General features: G+C 35.1%; 1 protein-coding gene across 4 annotated transcripts in view; it reads left to right on the top strand.

Annotated features, from left to right (window-relative positions):
- Positions 1–6939, top strand: part of ASH1L (ASH1 like histone lysine methyltransferase) — a 152440-nt gene that overhangs the window by 674 nt on the left and 144827 nt on the right. The window lies entirely within an intron of this gene.

The following is a 6939-nucleotide window of genomic DNA, read 5'->3' as shown; positions in this document are numbered from 1 at the left end:
GTGAGTAGAACCGCCTAGGGAGGCCTTTGGGCCTAAGTACTCTCTCAGCGACTCAATCCTTGGTTTCCTGGGAGCTACTGTCATCTCCCGGACCTGGACCTCCGGGAGAGCTGTGGTAAGGATGGGGGAGGGGAGAGTAGGGAAGGGGATCCTGAGCTTACCGGGAAGTCCCTCCTGGCTGGGGTAAAGGGGTGTCCCTGACAGGCGGGCTCCTGGCTTGGGGGAGGGGGCGGGAAAGTAAGCGAGTGGAGGCGGAGTCGGCTATGCCCCTGACAGGTTAGTTTGTGTGTTGTGGAGGCACCATTGGAGCATCCTACCCCCGTAGTCCAGTTGCTCTGTTCAAGGGGTAAGAGTGGCAGGAGGGATGATCTTCTGAGTGTAGTTTACCTGTGTGATCAGGTCTGGGGTGTCCCCGACACGCTGAACGGTGCGTAGGAACGACAGAATTATCTCAGCGTTGTAAGTTTAATAAATGTTACTGGTTAGTTTGTGCATGGAAAGACCTGTTTTTGGTCTGGAAGACAGATGGTCTGTTGGTGTATAGCGGCTGTGTTTGTGTGTGTATGCGAGGAAGGAAAGTGTTCCGGAAGACTTTGCTCGTATTTGTATAACTGTAATGGAGTTCCCCTTGTAAGTTGACTTATTTTTAAAATAAAATTTGGTATATTCCCTGCTGATTGATATATGTATGTGTTTTAAGGTTGGGAGTGCTTTATTACTTGTTGGGAAAGAGAGGTCACGGCAGTATTTTAGACATGTAGCATGTAAATGTGGGGTCAGGGAATGGGAGAAACTTGTTATAGCCAATTACTCTTAAGAATAGTTTGTTCCTCTGAATAAAGTGAATTGTGTAAATGTAAAGGCCTAGAACATCTTTACCTGAACAATTACTATAAAGATATAAAGAATGGATGGCCTTTTTGCTGACTTGAGTTTATTTTAATACTTTATCTAGAATAAAGCTTTTATTTTGTTCTGAATGCTCTTTCAGTTTATTTGTGATTCTGAATCTGTGAGGATGGTGGGATAGATGTTTTCTCCCATTTTACAAAATAGGAAATTGAGGCATAAAGAGAGAATTTTTCCAAGGTCATGTGTTAAATTGGTGACAAAGTTGGGACTGTAACTTAAATATTTTGGCTACTAGTCCAGTACTGTAGTCACCATACCATGGTCTCTCAGGAGATCTTTGTCAGGCAAATCTGAGTTTGTTGGAAAGATAGGGGCATATGTGGCTAGTTGGATGGTTATTTGGTAGAGATCAGTTGTGTTTCAGACATGTATTCAGACATACGTTGTCCTTGCCAGGCTGGCCTGTATGAAATAGATATTCTTTGACTATATTACTTTTTGTTTATGAAGGAAGCAGAGCATTTCTGATACGTTAGCTTGTATGTTTGGGGGAGGGATGTCTTTCATAGTTTAACTTGTACCAGGGCAGCTGCATGGGGGCTGACATCTTAACTTTAAACTATGGGAGAGAGGATTTTCTTTGATTCATTCGACAAAATATTTATTGAGTAGCTCCTCAATAATAGTCCCTGCCTTTGGGTGAGAATAATCAAGGTGATCCTGTTGAAACAGCCTGGATACATATGAGGGGGTTTGTCTTGACAGTGATACATAGTGAGCCCAGTGAGGCAGACAAGTCAGTGTGGAATTGAAACTGGGAAACCTTCCTAAAAAGTCTATTCAGTTTGGAAGGAATGTAGATCTTCCAGACATGTTAATACGGAAGGATACAATTGTATTTAAGAATCTGATAGGGTGGCCAGTTTGTGGTAGAGTGTGCTGCCTTTTGTACTTTCTTTTGGCATTTCTGAGTAAACTGCTTTGGAGGTATGAAATTGTTGTTACACGTGCCTGTGGATATTGGAACTTTTTGGCTGGGCTGAAGAAATTCTTTGAAAGACTAATTTTGTAGTGAGGATTTCCCCTATCAATATGAGGGAAGAATACTTGAATTAAGCCAACTTAACTGTATTTCTCTGGAAAATGGAATGTTTTTGATTTGCTAGATTGGTTTCTAAAGTTTTTTGGGGGTCACTTATCCTGAGAATCTGATGAAAAAACCCTCACTGTAGAAAATGAACATTAAGTACAATCACACAAATTATGCATATAATTTCAGGAAATTAAATTGTAATGAAGTAGAACCAATTTGTATCCAGGTCTCATTTAAAAAGCCTTTCTAAAAAAAAATGTTTTGTTTGGGGGTGGAGATGTTGGTATGAGTTTGAGACGAAAGATTCTATGACAGTGAGCATGCTGACAGAAGAACGTTAAGATCTTGTTTTTAATTCTTTGTATTTTATTCTTTTTTCTTTGCAAACTTATTTCTGCAGTGTTAATACATGATACTGAATTAGGTGATAAGAGAATATATTATAACACAAGTGTTTATAGCTTTATTCTTTTACATTATAAAAATAGTAATTTTTATTCTCGAACTCATCTCTTTCCAGTTTTACATTGGGGCTGAGGTGTTTTGAAGCTCATTTCCTGGAATTTATCTTAGTTATAACAAACGTTATTGAATTATTTCTACGCAGGAGACACAGAGATTAATAATATATGGCCTTTGTCCTTGAAAAGATTCTAATCCATTTGAGACTATGAATTACATGATGGTGGGAGCTTTCAAAGGGCAAGGTGGAGGGAGGGAAACATTCTTAGAAGTTGAGATTTCATGACTTAATTGCGGAGACCTTTTGCTATTACTTATTCTTAGGAAGTTATAGTCTGTACATTCGATGTGCAACTTTGTAGCTAAAAAATACATTTTGGTGTCACCTGATGTTTTGGGACGAAGGACTTCTCTGGTTTGAAAAGGAGGCAAACATTGGTTGCATTCCTTATCTTGTTTTGCATGTATTTCTATAGCCAGTTTATGTACAGAGGTGTTAATGTCATTTTTGGATACACATGCATCTAAACAGTGTTTCTGGGGTGAAATCTGGTGTTTGACAGACTATTATGAATTTAGTACTGGAAATTAAAAGTATGTATTTTTATGACTATTGCTTTTTGTTTATGGAGGAAGCAGAGCATTTCTGATACTTTAGCTTGTATGTTTGAGGGAGGGAGGGATTTTTTAAAGAACAAGAAATTCAGAAAGGTCTTTTAATACGACAAATTACAGGATTCAGTAAGATAATGGAGGGATCTTAAGAAAAATGATCTGATTGTCTCTTCTATTTATTGTCATGTTCTGTGTGTAATAATGTCATGTAAACTTGTGAAAAGTTTAACATTTTCTGTAATTTTTAACTTGGATAGTAGGTTCATGGGTATTGTGTCTATCTGTGCATATGGATACATACGTATATAGTCTCCTATATGTATTAGACATTAAAAAATAATGCTTGTAAAAAATAATAATGCTTGTAATAATTACAGAAAATACTCATAGTCTTTAAGGATCAAGACTAGAAAGCAATTTTCATATCCTATTCTTGAGTTATATTTGTAAAATATGGAGCATAACTTCCCTATATCTAAGCATTGTGACTTTATAGTATTAGCAATATCAATTGAGGCTTTATTCTTAAGTCTTCCATTCCTTAGGAATAAAGAATTTGGACACATTCAGTCCTACCTAAAATGATCTGCCTGCACACAGTGGAAAAGTTTAATATATGTGTATGTGGTGGGTCTCTATTAAGTAATTTCATGTTGTTATTTGAGTTATGTGTGTTGATCTGAGTCTTTTAAAGGTAATATACAGCCTTACTGAAATCCCCTGTGAGGTCGACTTTGTGTCAGCCTTTCCAGGAGCATGAGCTATCTTAACTCTGGCTATCATAAGAGAGGGAAATGAAGGTAGTTTTTATTTTGAGCTATATTACTAGTCTTTTTAAAAAATCATCTTTCTTTAAATTACTTGTAATTTTCTTGTTTATATTCTTTTGTATGGAGAGGTTAGATTTTCATACTTAGGATATGTCATCTTAATTAATGGTAGCTATTGTTTCATGTTTTAGAAATCACTTTGTTGGTGACTGCCTCATTAGGGGTGCTGAGGGCAGTGTGATGTTGATACAACATGATTAGTAAATTATAGCATCAAGTGATGGCAGAAATTTAACTAATAATCTTATTGGTTATTCAGAGTTATATTCCCTTTATTGAGCATCTAACTTTTTTAAATTTGGAGAATCTACAACATTTTGTTTTTAGCATTAATTGTTTTTGCTACCATAGTTTTTAGTCATTTGCTCTTAGACATATGCAAGTTGATGACAGGAGTGTATTTTTTTTTCCATTTTATTTTGTTCCTTTTTTCCTTTTTTTAAACATGGAAAATTTCTAACATACACAGAAATGAAGAGAGTAGTATAGAGTTCTCATGTACTCAGCATTCAGCGTTAACAGTTTTCCACACCTGGTTATCACACTATATCCTCTTCTGCTAGCCTTTCTTCCTTCTCCCTCGCCCTGCTTATTTTGAAGCATATCTTCAGACATTGTATCATTTCATCCATAAGTACTTCAGTGTACACATTCTTTTCACTCTTAAATGCGGAATTACTTCTCCATAGTTAGGTTTGCATAACTTTTAAAACAAAGTATTTGATAATAGTGGGAACTAAATTACATATACCAGATACTTCTTCTATAAAAACTGTATACCAAATACTTCTAATCTACATTACCTACCAATAGAGATTCCCTCTGCAGACTAAGAAGAAATGAGCTGAATAGATATTTACCTTACTGCTTTTAGATGTTTGCATTGAAAAATGTAGTTAGTTCCGATGTTTCCTAGAAAACTTAATCAGCTTTTTTTCAAACATGCAAGTGAGAAATAATTAATGTCTCTTAGTTTTTTCATTTGTTGTGTTTTTTTAGTCATAGTGACAAGATGCTAAAAACATTTTCTAGTTCCTTTTAGTTCCTTTTGATTTTCTAACTGGATCTAGTTGCCACAAAGAAATCAAGTGATACTGGTGATGTTGAATAGGAGCTGAAATTGGTCTAAAGTCATCTTGCTCTTTAAAGAGAATGAAATGCACATTGTTTTGAATTTTGAAATTCTGATTGTGGGCATTTGAAAATCCATACCATTGCTTAAATTGCTGAATGTGAACCATGTTACAGAGCATGGTTATCATTATAAGTAGAAATACTATAAAAAAAGAAAGTAAATAATCCTGTTGATTTATGAAGATGATTCAGAGTATAGAGATTTGAAGTGGTTGCTAGTAAAATATGATATAGATATATATATCCTTTCCTTCCAGAAAAGGCTGACAGATGAATGTGAATTCCATCATTAATGAAAGTTTGGTTACCTTATATTTTGTTATGTCTTATATTCCCATAGATAAATATGAATCTTTGACTTAATTGTCTTGTTTTACATTTTATTTTTCCCACACTTAATATTAAATCAGTCTTCTCACTCACTTTTATTTGTCCTAAGACCACGGGTGGACAGTGTGTTGGATTATAAAGAAGCTATATCATGGCTTCTTGGTGTACAGGACATTGAGAATGTGGAAGAGACATTCCTTTTGATAAGGTTTCTTAAATTCAGCACTGTTGAAAATGAAAGCTCTAGAGTTTAAATACTTACTGACGTAAGACACCTAACAGGGCTGAATGGAGAGCATTTAAAAGATTGTCTTTTAAAGAAGAAACTGCTAATTCTGACATTTGAGAAAATGAGGGAGTGAATTAATCATGTACTGAGTGAACAGTGTTATATATAGTATATATATTTGAGGATACAAAGATTGGAGGATAAGAATCCCAGATAAGTAGAGATTCCATGTATATGATTGATAACTAAATAATAACACAGGTTAGGAAGTTGAAGTTTAGATACAGAAGCATATCAAAGAAAAAAGAGTGATCACTTTAAAACTGCAGTGAGTTAGAGCTTTAAGTAAATTTTATTTGTGCGTGTGTATTTAATGGAAAAAACCCTCAGATAAATGTAGCACAAGATCAGAGTTTAATTTGGTTTAACAAGTATTTCTTCTGTTCGTTAAATTCATTCATTATTCAGGGGGAGAGTATAGCTTAAGTGGTGGAGCGTGTGCTTAGCATGCACAAGGTCCTGGGTTCAACCCCCAGGACCTCCTCTAAAGTTAAACAAATAAACCTAATTACTCCCCTCCAAATCAACTGAAAAAGAAAGACTACGTTCATTATTCAACTAATATTTTTTCAGGGCTTACTCCATTCCCACTTCTGTGCTTAGGTGTTGGAGAAAAAAATTACTCGATTTTTTTTTTTTTTTTTTTTTTTTTTTTTGCCGAAAGAGAGTTGTGAATCTAGTAAGGGGAACATCATCTTAACAAACATATTATAATATATAATGCAATACAATTCTCCCAGGCAGAGGAGAGAAAGTTATTGAATATCTAGGGGGAAAGACCAGGTTAGGGATGGCTTCTGACATGAGAAGAACCAGGCTTTAAAGGATAAATATGAGTTATTCTTTAATGCATAGAGAGAGCATTCTAGATAGAGGAAGGTCGTCTGCAAAGGTATGAAAGTGAATATGATACAGTGGAATTAATTCAGGGGACTGTAATTTGAGTCAAAATAATACTTTTCCACCCATTCTTCTATGATTTCCTGGGTCTTCAGTGCTATATAAGGTTGGCCTTTGTACTTAGAGATCATGAAAAAGTAAAGATGGAACTATGTTCAGTACACTCTACTTAGACAAAATAGTATATCGTTACAGTTAATTTCTAACAGATTAAAATCAAGAAAATAACTGATTATGTTTTAGTTACTGAGAACATTTTTACCAGGATACATCTCACTCTTTCAGCACTTTAGCTAATCAGGACTTGACTATGCTAGATATCCAGCCAAACAAAAAAATGTATAATTTCTTTTCTTAATAAATAAATCTCCCAGCCTCTACATTGGTATATTTCTCCTCAATTTGTTGAAAATCTCAAATAGTGATTAAAATCA

The sequence above is a fragment of the Camelus bactrianus genome, chromosome 21 (genome assembly GCF_048773025.1).
Source record: "Camelus bactrianus isolate YW-2024 breed Bactrian camel chromosome 21, ASM4877302v1, whole genome shotgun sequence".
Taxonomy (NCBI): Eukaryota; Metazoa; Chordata; class Mammalia; order Artiodactyla; family Camelidae; genus Camelus; species Camelus bactrianus.
The sequence above is the reverse complement of the archived record's forward strand: the minus strand, read 5'-3'. Positions and strand labels throughout refer to the sequence as shown.